This window comes from Triturus cristatus, chromosome 3_2 (assembly GCF_964204655.1).
Source record: "Triturus cristatus chromosome 3_2, aTriCri1.1, whole genome shotgun sequence".
NCBI classification, from domain to species: Eukaryota; Metazoa; Chordata; class Amphibia; order Caudata; family Salamandridae; genus Triturus; species Triturus cristatus.
In genome coordinates, this window is record NC_140584.1 from 113,554,435 (window position 1) to 113,568,424 (window position 13,990).

At 43.6% G+C, this 13,990-nt stretch overlaps 1 pseudogene; it reads right to left on the reverse strand.

The window, feature by feature from the left end:
* Positions 1–5,644: 5,644 nt before the first annotated feature.
* LOC146856882 (E3 SUMO-protein ligase KIAA1586-like) overlaps positions 5,645–13,990 on the reverse strand; it is a 38,844-nt pseudogene continuing 30,498 nt past the window's right edge.

Genomic DNA, 13,990 nt, shown 5'->3' on the forward strand with positions numbered 1-13,990 from the left:
TGAGTCACAAATGCAAGTCCAGAATCCTCACCGCTGCCCACCAATGTTAGAATCCGGGTTCTCTGGTTGGCACAGGTAGGTACTTGTGACAAGCAGGGAACCTTTCCTCTAGTCAGGGTAAGGGGGTACCCTCCTAAAATAACCCCTGCTCACCCTCTAGGTAGCTTGGCGCGAGCAGACAAGGCTTATCTCAGAGCGTTATAGGTTAAGCATTTGTGAACACATACAGTACCCAAGTGACAACACTACAAATGGACACCACGCAGGTTTTTATATTAAAAATAAGGATTCTTTATATAGAGTTACCACAAGACCATTAAACAACAAAAATGCACAATACTGTTACTTTAGATGGTAGAAGGTTGCTTAGTTCTCTTAAGTTCTTAAATGTGACACTTAAAGTCAATGTACCTTTTAGATGTGACACGCAGGGCAACGAAAGTGTTGCAACGAATTTGATGCGATTAAGTTTTTGGTGCAAAGAAATAAAGACGTGAAAATCTTCCAGATGCGTTACGCTTCTCCGATGTTGCGAGAAGACTCGACTCGATGCGTCAGCTACAGCGGCGTCACCCTTTCCGCGATGCGACGACAGAAGCCTTGGCAGCTGCACTCTTCTCCGACGTTTGCGAGACGCTTCTGCTCAATGCGATGTTGCAGCGGCGACACCCCTTTACGCGATGTGACGACAGCAGCTCCGACAACGGCACGCTTCTCCGTGGATGCGAGGCGCTTGTCTTGATGCGGTGCAATGCGACAGCTACGATGGCTGCGATGGCGACACGCTTCTTCCTCGATGCAAGACTCTTCTCTTGATGCGGTGCGATGCGTCAGCTACGATGGCTGCGATGGCGACATGCTTCTTCGGCGTTGCGAGACACTTCTTGGATGATGCGAGACGCTTCCGCTCGATGCGATGCTGCAGCAGCGACACACTTTACGAGATGCGACGACGACAGCTCTGGCGGCGGCACGCTTCTCCTCCTTGAGTCGCGCTTCTAGCTTCTTGCGACACGCAGTCCCTCAGAAGGCCCCACAACAGCAGCAGGCACTTCCAAAGAACTTTGGGGAGCTGGGGGGTGAAGTCTGTTGTTCCTGAGACTTCAGCAGGAGGCAAGCTTCATTCCAAGCCCTTGGGGATCTTTTTAAGCACAAGTTGAAATAAAGTGGTTGTAGTCTTTCTCCTCTCCTTCAGCAGCAAGGCAACCACTGCAGGCTAATCCCCCAGGTCAGGGACAGTACTCCTCATTACAGCTTTCCCAGTTCCTTCTCCTCAGGCAGAGGTTCTTCTTGTCAAGCAGGATCTAATTTCTTGGGAGCAGGGTCCCAATACTTATACCCCTAATTCCTTTGTTCCTCTGGGTTAGAGGGGCCTTTGCCCAGTCCAAACCAGTTCCTGAGCACTTTGTTGACATGACTCTGACTTTCTATTCAGGGTGCAGGGCAGAGACATCAGCCGCTCCACAGGAGGTGGAGCCAGCATTGTGGTGGCAGAGCACAGCCCTATTCAGAGTTCAGGTGCACTCCTCCCACCCATCTGGATGTCAATCTCTCTATTCACCACCAGGCTACCTAGCCCTGCCCCATTCGGTTTCCCCAGCCCTGTCACTCACACAAACCAGACAAGCAGATACACATCATAGCAGAGGCGGGCTGAAATGGTTAGGCAAGCAAAAACCAACTTTCTAAAAGTGGTATTTGCAAACACAGAATATTAAAATAAGCTTTACTAAAATATATATTTTATTATTCTGAGTTCAGGCATACTAAACTCGAATTTCTACCATGTTCCCTGGGTCTGTTAGGATCATAGGATGTAACAATTCTAACAGCCCATTCTGGCCTATGGGAACAGGTAGCCTTGCAATAGTGAAAAACGAAAATGGCTGTAATTCACTATTAGGACAGGCCACACACATCAGGGCTTGTCCTATCTTATGCTTACAATGCACCCTGCCCTTAGGCCTACCATAGGGGTGACTAATATGAAGTTAAGGGAAGGTTTAGGGACTGGAAAGTGGGTGCACTTTCCCAGTCAGCATGACAGTACCAGACTGCACGCAGGTTCTGCAATGGCAGATCTTAGACACATTTTACTAGGCCGCTTCCGTGTGTGGCACAACCAGTGCTGCAAGCCCACCAGCAGCATTTGTATTTACAAGCCCTGGGCACACCTGGTGCACTTTACTGGGGTCTGACAGTAAACCAAATAAGCCAATCATGGAATCCAACCAACATATACATTTTAAATAGGGAGCACTTGCACTGTGGCACTGGTTGGCAGTGGCACAGTGCTCTGAGCAGCTAACACCAGCAAAACACATGAGGCACAGCGACAAAAAGTGGAAGGGAGACTCACGCCAAGGTGCCAGGTCTAACACTTCATGTTTCTTTCTTTCCTTGTCCTTTAATCATTCTTCCATCTTTACATTCTTCATTCTTTTTAGTATGTTTCTTTGCAGCTTTTTTTAAATAGTTTTTTCATGTTCCTTCTTTTTTCTTTTTGATCTTTGGTTCCTTTTTTGTCTTTCTCTCTTTTCTATCCTTTCACACTTACATTTCCTCTTTTTATTACACAGTCTCAAAGGTAACTTACATTTCTGAGTAATTTACATGTGCAATTTACTCTTACACATTTGACTAATAGTACTACTTTTGGCTATTTCCAAAATGTGATTGTGTTAATAACCCTTGTAGATTACTCAGATACATAAGTTACATTTGTGAGTAGCCCCCGCAGTATGTTAATTGCCTCAGTCCCTTCAATTTGGTGAAAACATGCAGGTCACACTTTTGAAGTAAATTTAGGGTCCTATTAAGATCTTGGAAGACAGGTTACTCCGTCACAACAGTGATGGATATTCCATCCGCCAAAATATAAATCCCATTATTTCCTATGGGATTTATATTTTGGCGGACTGGATATCCATCATCATTGTGAGGGACATGGAAGTTTATATTTTGGCACCGTTGTGACCGACTAACCCATCCACTGAGATCTAAATCAGGTCATTAGTCTCGGATTTTGGGAATAGCACAAAATAGTAGTAAGCTTACCCAAAAGTGTAAATTACTTAAACGTGTAAGTGCAACTTATTTTTATGAATCAGGCTCAGAGTTTTTTGGGTCTAGTGTTTAGACAAACTCTAGATTTCTCTTACAAAATAGTGACACATGTTATTAAGATGTACTCTATCTAATCAATTGTAGTAATTAAATGAATGCTATAGAAAAGCAATTCAGTAATGTAAAAAGGTTGTTTTCTCTCAAATGTCTATATAATTCAATTGAGCTGTCATGAAATATGTTTATTTAATTTCTAGAGATGCATAAATGATAAAATTAAGTGAGCTGCTCTGCCTAAAGCAAGTGCTGTACTGCAAGTGTTACTGAAGTGAAGATGAACTCATGTTAGTACATGAACAGATATTCACCTAATCAGACTCTTTGATGACACAGTCTGTCATTACACAGTTCGAGCACACACCTAGGATTTAACTAACTATAAATGACATATTTCTGCTATTTATGTTGCTCTCTTCCATCTCCTCTGGTAAAAATGCAAAAGTAGAAAAATAAATATGAAAATCATAAAATTGCCGCAATTTTTACTTATGCAATTTATCGTTAGTCATAGATCTGCTTTTGTTTCATTTGTTTAAACAGGTTTCTGGCTTTCCATGTTGTGGTGTGATGAGGGTATATGTAGCATCTTTCCTTACAGGTGTGCAGTGGGCGCCTGCATAGTGCTAGCAATCTTCACTGCGTGACTTCTGAACTATATGTAATATACATAAATAGATTCAGCAGGTATCTCTCAATCTTTTAGTTCGCGATGGCATTACTCTCATGCAAGGTTGCACTCAGACAGCTACTCAATTGTATTTCATACAATAGCCTGTATTGTTGTGAAAATGGTGTGCCTCATGTATGGAATAAAATGGCAAGGTCAGCAATCCCTATATATAATCCTCGACAAACATGACCTAGACACTCCTGTGGTCACACTAAATGCACACAAAAATTGCACTATTTAAAAAAATATTTTTTGAACAAATACATATTTAATGATGTAGGCTGAGCATGTCGAACTGTGCACAATGTACGGTACATAATTAAAAATGAAGGTCCATTTCACCTTACCTGGTATGTTTCGCCTAATGGATGAGATGAAGTCCATGGCTATGTTTGCAAAAGATTCCCAGAATTAAATGAAACAGCGGGCATATTTACTAGAAAATATCGGAGCGCGGAGCAATACCAAATTTGGCATCGCCGCACTCTGACATTTTCAAAACGCAAGCATGCTCCGTATTTACTACAATAAGGCACACCCCTATGTTTTCCTTAGCACTGACGCTAAAATTATCTGCCTAGGGCCAACGCAGGCACTCTTGCACCATAGAGCAAGGGTGCCTGCGTTGCAGGGAATGGCTTTTTGCTTTTTCTACGTGTGCTGCACAATGCAGCACAAATAAAAAAAATAGTAACAAGGAGAAATAAAACCATTTCCCCCATGCACCATTCAAACTCCTGCTCTTGCATGGCATTCGTTTTTGATGCTGCCACAAATTTACACCTCCTTGTAAATCTGGGGCAGCGTCAAAAGGCAATGAGTGTTGCGGTGGAACACCCACAGCAACACCCATTACACGCCCCTTTGCCGCAGAGGACTGCGAAGGAAAGTGGCATTATTAGAAGGGGGCGTTAAACCATGCTAAGTGGCTTAGCACCACCTTGTAAATATTAAAAATGGCGCTATGCTACCGGAGCGTTAAAAAAACTTGATGGTCTGTGGTGATAGGGGCTTGTAAATATGCCCCAACATCTCGAATGTCACTGCGAAGAGGGCTCTATTTCCTAGAAGAGGTTTTTAATTTTAAGTATGGTGCAGTGCTCTTTCACAATATCAGTGTGCCTGGTTTGCTGGAGGAGGAGCAGATGAGAACTAAAGAAGTGTTAACATTAGCACACTTAAAAAGGAATATATCAAATTAAAGTGGTTATGCCAGCATGCACCCAAATTAACTTAAATTGATTACATTTATCTCTCGTCAAAGCCTTTCAAATACCAAACAACAGTAGATAAATGCAAAATGCCCCTCCTGCAGAATGTGATGAGGGGGTCTGACTCCCCCGTATCTCACAGATATTCCTTGGTCTTGGGATGACTGAGGACCCCTGAAGGGTTAGGGGAGCATCTAAAGAAGTGGTCTTCAAACTTTGTAATGCCTGCCACCCTCAGTGGAAAAAAAAAATCACTGGGCTCACCGACTGAACATTTAACACAATTATTAAATTGAGCTGGCAATGTTTAAATATGTCTCGATATAAATGTTGCACTTAGTTCTGTACCATTTTAAAAATGCAATCAAATCAGTGGTCGAAGTGGGGAAAAAAGAAGGGGAAACTGTGGGCAGAGAATCAGGGGGCGGGAATAAACCGAGGATTGGATCAATGGGCGGAGTCAGAGGTGTGTCTAGAAATAGCAAAACATACCAATTTTTTGTACGTTTGGCATTTCACTGAACAGTTACAGCTTATAACTTTATTTAATTTAAACGATGGACAAACATGTTTATTTGATGTTAACTATATAAGTTGTTTACATTTGATACATTTACAATGTGGGACATGTTTCCAATCACAGAAGGTTCCAAATACGCTTATAAGTGGAATCATAAGCCATTTGTCTCTGAGCCATGCAGTTTCTTTCATCGGCACTTCTCCTCCCTTTTTCTCACCTTTTCTGAACATAAAATTCAGGTTTAAATTCTATGACAGGAAGCCCTACGATCTTTATGAACATTATAGAAGACAGACGATTGATTGATATTCTGTTCCGCAGTTTTGTGAGCAGTGGTGACTCGCATAGGGCGTGCTGCAGGGCGGTGAGGTGGGGCGGGGGGTAGAAAACTCGGACATACGACGGAACGGAGGAACTTAATAATTACTTTCCTCCGTTCCGTAGTATGTTCGTGTTTGCTACCCCCCCCGCCCACCACCCCGCAGCACACCCTATACGAGCCGCCACTGGGTGTGAGCACATCATTCATTACACTAAATCCCCGTTCACATTCAGCAGTGGAGGTACAAAAGGTGTCTATAATGTGCACTAATTGTCTCAGGCCTTCAGGGATGCAATTTTTATTTTGTTTGTACTCTCTGAAACCAAGGATGTACTGCCTAGTATCAAATACATGCAACCTGATACAAAGGTTTTGTAATTCTCCCTCACCATATGAGATGTCTACTGGATCTGGCCAATAAACTGGTTGTAGGAGTTTAATTCTATGTACAAACTCTTTGCATTCTATTTCGTCATTGTTGGTGGTTGTGCATCTAGAAACATTTGATGCATTAGTCAGGTTATTTGCTAAGCTCCTAAAGAACTGTGCCCTATTAATGCTAACACAGCCTTTGTTCTGTTGCAGTCCTACACCAGCAAACTGCATCCGTTCAGCAGCATTTAATGCAGTTGTAGCAAAGGGCCCAGGTGAATGAGCCATTTATTTAAACACTAAAATCTGCATCTGTATTGAACAATTGGCCTCATATATGGTCATAACACGCCGCTGCAGCCTTCTGTATAGGTCACCCAGTTCTGTGAGAGCATCCTATAATATGCCCATATTTTTAGCAAACACCAAGAAGGTTAATAAACGGTTTAAACCAGCATATTTCTTCTGCTCAATTTCACTCCTCGTTGAGTCTTTGGAAGATTCCATGAAACGTTTTCTAAGTGCTTTGTAGTTATTCCAAACTGCTCTCACAGATCTATCACTTGAGGACACCCAATGTACATCTAGCACCTTTCCAATTGCCAGAAGTCTTACTTCCACCTCCAAAGCACATACCCCAAGCCCTCTCTGATTTTTCGGAGAGGCATGGTAGGTGGTATATAGTTTACCCAAAAAAACTTTGAGCTGATTAATGCCTGTGACTTCTTTACTAACATCACCCACGACAAGCTCCAGCTTGTGGTTAGCACAGTGCCATACACTCAACTGTAGATATTTCAGTTTCAGAAGAGTTGCCACACCGGCTTTCCTACCTATCATGTTGGAAGCATCATCTGTTACAAGCTGAACCAAATGCCTTTTTAGATACTCATCAGTAAAACGTGTTTCTGTATGCATGCAAGTAAGGTATATAAGTTGGGTGCGGATTCTTATAGCCTCTGCCCTCTCTCTTTGTGTTGTCAAGGTATATAAGATTATATCTGCTGCTGTGCTTGGCAGCTCAACAAGGTCTAAGAAAAAGGTCAGTGGCTCATCGTGTTTATAAATACATGCTCTTACACAGATAACTTGTGTAGTCAATTTTCTAACTGTGGTAGATTCATCTATCATAGGCTTATTTTTTATTCATTCTACAAGATACAATGAATCGGCCTTGACCTCATTGTAGCAGCAATATGGGCAATGATGTCAGCGCACCTGTGGTCTGAATGCAAGACTCTGCCCAAGTCTGCACCATTCATCTTTTGAACATCAATATCCAACGGCATCCAACGGCATATCAGAAAAAGGGTGCTCATGTTTGCCTATTTTGTATACAGTTCTGAATACACGGCATGTCTCTTCCTGTGCTTTCATTTGCATTTTCAAATTGTACTGTGGAATACTTTCACGGGCCCTCTGTTCTAAGATAGCTAGTGCCTTAAGATGACAGGAGCTATTCTTATGATGAAATATTTTTTTCCGCAGAGAAATTTGGTGCTTGTCTTTAGAAGGGCCATATGGGATGACCAAGAAATCTACCCATTCCATGGAAAAATGCACATCTTGACTTGTTTCTGTTTTAAGATTTACCTTCCTGCACACTTTACATCCAACCTTGCCATTGAAATAAGAACCATGGATACTCTTTACGTTTCATTTCAAGTTGTTTCCAAGACCAGCAGGCTGGGTGATCAATTTGATACACACTCTCCACCACATTTCCTTGGAGGAGTATGTGACTGTCGTTGGTGCCACAGCCATCTAACAATACTTCGTCTTCAGAATCGACTCTTCTCCTCTTCTCGGGCATCCTGCCACTTTCACTTGTTTGCCTTTCAAAACCCTGATTTGCATTTGCCATTGGTCCTTCCGATCTCGAGCCTGGGGACTTGAGTGTTTCGCCAGATGTGGCTGGAGCATTTTTCTTCTGCAGCCACTCAAGCATCTACATAAATAATTGTGTAAATACATACATTTTAAAATAAGCACTGTACCAAACCTCATGATTTATTTTAAATGCTGGCTGTCAATACGAATTGGGACTTTCCACAAGACAATTTAAGAAAGAGCACATGTAATTTTTTAATACCACGGTAAACACTATCTTGAATATTAGCCTTTTGACAATGATAACTAAGGTGTAAATGAATATGTGCCAGCCCACACTTAAGGCATTTACTTGAAAAGTATTTTTACATGCATTTATGCAATGTAATAATGGGGGAATTAAATGCTACATTGTTTGTATGAATGAGTAGGTCACAATAAATGTGAGGGAATACATTGGATAGTCTCAGAACCTGGCTGAACATAAAATATTGCTCTTTGATATGCATGGTACACATTTTTCGCAGCAGGCGTATTAACCCTCGGTGCTACCTTAGATGAGTCAAAACAGCCATTAGACAAAACTCCCCTTCCATCTCACTCCAGCAGGTACATTTATCACCAGAGTTATCTTGGCACTTTTATTGTTGCCCGAAACCTGCTGAATATACAAAGAACTTTGCAGTGTTTTTAAGACTCCTGCACCGCTACAAAACCGGCCACCACAAACTAAACCGGCCCCCTACCGTTCCAGTCGCCCTGGGAAACGCCTGATGCCTGGAACGGCAAGTCCGGCCTAGTTACTGTAAAGACTTTTTCAATGCAATACTGCAGATATGTATGCTTATTTGATATAAACGTCACGGATCACTGTTAGTGTGAGACACAGATTTTTCCTGAATATCCGTTAAATTGGGTTCCTGCCTGAATGATACACATAGGCAGTTTGGTACACAAAGGAAGGCCTCTGGGTAGACCTCTGAGGTAAGCACATTAATGTTATTCCTAAGGATCCTGACATAGGACCCCTTGCCTTTTTGACCTTCCTGTACAACTCCTGCCTGTGCTTTACTATGCGAAATCTTTTTGGCAGATGTTTTAAAGTTCGCACCTTTAACATAAACTTTCTAACAAGCAATATGATAATGTTTTTTTTAACTTCTAGACAATTTTGATTTTTTTTTAGGGCCATGCCGTACAGAATAGAAATAAATGCAGAATGCAATCATCTGTCTGCAGTTCTGTGACTTTGCCATAATACTATCGCAATTTCTACCAGTCATCTCTCATATGCAAAGGGGCCAATTGTTGACCAAACTAACCTGCAGTTTAGCTATTGATTCCAATTCTGGTTGGCACTTGACATTTTAGAAGCAAAAATTGAGAAGCAATGGTAACTTTATCTTTATGCATTAAATAATATGAAGTTTCTAAATATATTGCGTATTTCACAGAAACAAACAACGTTTTTTTAGAGGTCCCTATAAAATCTGAGCTTAATCAATTGAGAGCTGCAAACTACTGTTCCAGTTTTACCATTGCCCATTCTTTAATTAGAACTTTGGAACATTAAATACATTTCTGCCATCTGTACGGTGCACGTTCTTTGCAGCAGGCATATTAACCCTGTGCGCTAAATTAGATAAGTAAAAACTCAAAACTGCCAACAAACAAACTCCAATCTCTCTCCAGCAGGAAGATAAACAATCTTAAGACTTTTATTGTTACAGAAAAATGATTGATATTACAAGGAACTCTGCAGTGATTTGTGTGTTTTTAAAAGTGAGTCATTATGCTGCACAAATAATGTCCCTCAGATCTCAGCGGTGAGTGTTTAATTCATGGAAACACCCTGCTGAATATCCACACGTGCAACCACTGGCTCAAATTAACCACTGGCTGCAGGCTTCATCATTAACTGAGCAGGGACAGCGCAGTCACTTTACTGGCTGTCTTGAGTGCAGAGGCTCAGGTGCGAAACACTATGGACCAGGCCTCGTGATCTATGCAAGTGGCATGTAGTTTTGTTGGGATGCTGGGAATTGTTGTACCAATATTTAGACCCTCCGACTGGTAGAAAAATAAAGTTTTATGTTTAGCTGATTCATCAGTGCAAATTTGGATTTGTAACTGATCGTCAGTGCAACTATCACTGTAAAATGTTGTCAAAACCTGTACAAAATTGTCCAGCAGGTTAATTACACATGATTTGGCACTTGACCTGGTTCTCAATAAGGCTCCACCCCTGTGCCCCTCTCTACCTGAGTAAATGCACTCTTCTGTATTTGTGCAACCCTTGTGGTAGGGTGTACCACATATTTTTCCACCTTGTAACCAACACAAAGCGCAATGAAACAGCTAGCAGGCACTATGGACAGTATTTCTAAGGTGCCAACATACCTCAGTGAATTAATACTCGTCATTGACATCTCATGTGTATGGATCACGCATACAAAACCAATTAATCCTTCCCAGGTTGGATAGTTTGACTATCGCTAAATTGGATACATAATGCTTAGAAACTGCAGAAGTGGTATAAAGCGCAACTAATATTGACGTGTACACAAGTCACGTTGAACTGATGTTGCAATTTACCAACGAACCACAGGCTGGTGCTGCAACGTTGGCTTTGCAATAGCACAGTTCACATTCTTAGAAACTGATTATTTTTCGTATTTACAATATTTTGTCAGCCCTTCTCTGTCTGACTTCTACCTTGCTTCAGAATGAACGAGGCTGCTACTGAGGGGCAACTCTAGAAGTAGCCATAATCAACATATGTCAGAGCCCTACCAGACTGAAGCTGGGGAACCAGGTTCAGGCCTGGCAGGAGGCTCAAGCATCCTTTGTTTCTGGGCAAATCACTTAGTCTCCTCGTGCCTAAAAAAGCAAGTATTTGCAATGCAATAGGCCTCACATTACTGAAAGTTTGAGCTTTTGATGTTGCATTATTATTTGCAACAAAAGGGGGTGGTGATGGACGGAGCACCAGAACCAATCAAACACTCACACCCAGTCAACAGATCTGGGTTTGATCCATCACCGTTCTTTAGCCCACTCTGCCACCCCAGTTCAGACATGGCCATATGCAAATCAGTCTGACTCTGTGCCTCATGGGAACAGTCCAGCCCGAACTGCCAAGCCATGCCTTCCCTGGACTGGAAACAAGCTTCCTAAGACCGGTTTCTGGCATTTCAGCCGTCTTCAGCCAGGCTTGCTTGAATCCAGTGGCAAAGTGAGCAAGGGACTCACGTATGAGCATACCCTGCCAACTTATGGCGAACACAGCGGTACAAAAGGGGGTTGTGATGGACAGAGCATCAGAACCAATCAAACACTCACACCCAGTCAACAGATCAGGGTTTGATCCATCACCGTTCTTTAGCCCACTCTGCCACCCCAGTTCAGACATGGCCATATGCAAATCAGTCTGACCCTGTGCCTCATGGGAACAGTCCAGCCCGAACTGCCAAGCCATGCCTTCCCTGGACCGGAAACAAGCTTCCTAGGACCGGTTTCTGGCATTTCAGCCGTCTTCGGCCAGGCTTGCTTGAATCCAGTGGCAAAGTGAGCAAGGGACTCACGTCTGAGCATACCCTGCCAACTTATGGCGAACAAAGCGGTACAAAAGGGGGTGGTAATGGACGGAGCATCAGAACCAATAAAACACTCACACCCAGTCAACGGATCTGGGTTTGATCCATCACCGTCCTTTAGCCCACTCTGCCACCCCAGTTCAGACATGGCCATATGCAAATCAGTCTGACCCTGTGCCTCATGGGAACAGTCAGCTCGAACTGCCAAGCCATGCCTTCCCTGGACCGGAAACAATCTTCCTAGGACCGGTTTCCGGCATTAGGATGCTTGTTTCCAGTCCAGGGAGGACCTGGCTTGGCAGTTCGGGCTGGACTGTACCCATGAGGCACAGGGTCAAGACTGATTTGCATATGGTTGGGTTCAAACTGGAACGGCATAGTGAGCAAAAAAACGATGGATTTAGGCCCAGATCTCTGTACTGGGGTGAATGTATGACATTGTTCTGCATTCTGTCCATCAACTGTTGTTTTTGCATTTGTCACCCCGAGTGGGAAGGGTATGCCCAGACGTGGGTCCCGTGCTCTCCATGCCACTGGAATCAAGCTATCCTGGCTGAAGAGGGGTGAAACCCCGAAACCGGTCCTAGGATGCTTGTTTCCAGTCCAGGGAGGACCTGGCTTTTCAGTTCGGGCTGGACTGTACCCATGAGGCACAGGGTCAAGACTGATTTGCATATGGTTGGGTTCAAACTGCAACGGCATGGTGAGCAAACAAACGATGGATTTAGGCCCAGATCTCTGTACTGGGGTGAATGTATGACATTGTTCTGCATTCTGTCCATCAACTGTTGTTTTTGCATTTGTCACCGAGTGGGAAGGGTATGCCCAGACGTGGGTCCTCTGCTCTCCATGCCACTGGAATCAAGCTATCGTGGCTGAAGAGGGGTGAAACCCCGAAACCGGTCCTAGGATGCTTGTTTCCAGTCCAGGGAGGACCTGGCTTGGCAGTTCGAGCTGGACTGTACCCATGAGGCACAGGGTCAAGACTGATTTGCATATGGTTGGGTTCAAACTGGAACGGCATGGTGAGCAAAACAACAATGGATTTAGTCCCAGATCTCCTTACTGGGGTGAATGTATGACATTGTTCTGCATTCTGTCCATCAACTGTTGTTTTTGCATTTGTCACCCAGAGTGGGAAGGGTATGCCCAGACGTGGGTCCCGTCCTCTCCATGCCACTGGAATCAAGCTATCCTGGCTGAAGAGGGGTGAAACCCCGAAACTGTTCCTAGGATGCTTGTTTCCAGTCCAGGGAGGACCTGGCTTGGCAGTTCGGGCTGGACTGTACCCATGAGGCACAGGGTCAAGACTGATTTGCATATGGTTGGGTTCAAACTGGAACGGCATGGTGAGCAAAAAAACGATGGATTTAGGCCCAGATTTCTGTACTGGGGTGAATGTATCACATTGTTCTGCATTCTGTCCATCAACTGTTGTTTTTGCATTTGTCACCCCGAGTGGGAAGGGTATGCCCAGACGTGGGTCCCGTGCTCTCCTTGCCACTGGAATCAAGCTATCCTGGCTGAAGAGAGGTGAAACCCCAAAACCGGTCCTAGGATGCTTGTTTCCAGTCCAGGGAGGACCTGGCTTGGCAGTTCGGGCTGGACTGTAACCATGAGGCACAGGCTCAAGACTGATTTGCATATGGTTGGGTTCAAACTGGAACGGCATGGTGAGCAAAAAAACTAGGGATTTAGGCCCAGATCTCTGTACTGGGGTGAATGTATGTGTTGTATCTTAATTCCCTCAAATGCATCCTCCCCTTAGCTGCTCAGCCAGGATGTATATGATGTCTGCGTGGAATGTTGGAACGCTTGATGAGAGGGAGTGGAATGTTGGTGGGCCTCCTTGTGTGGTGAGAGTGGCAGTTGGAGAGAGTGGGCTGAGCAGCAAAGATGCTGCTCCTGGTGGGACCTGCAATATACTTCTACTGAACCAACCAATAAACCTTCTACTTGCAATATACTTCCTGGCTACCTTTTGTCATCATTGGATCCAACCTAGCATCTTTGCAACATTGGCGACGATCTGGAAAGAAACCCTGCGTGCTTTGGCCAAAAGACTACGGCAGGTGAGGAAACTTACAATTTTACAGAACTTCATATTTTCAAGAAACTACTTAAAGCAAAGCAAATTTAAAACTAAGGAAAGTACGCCCTCCCGAGTCCCACCAGTGTTCTCCACCATCTGGACAGCCTGCCCAGGGCGTTTCATGTTCATAACATCAATAGTTCTCGACTTCAAGAAGAATTTCACTTTCAAGATTAAAATACTGATCCATCTGCACCGGATGTTTGTTTTCAACAGGCTACAGCAATGTATTTAAAAATGCGGAGTTAACT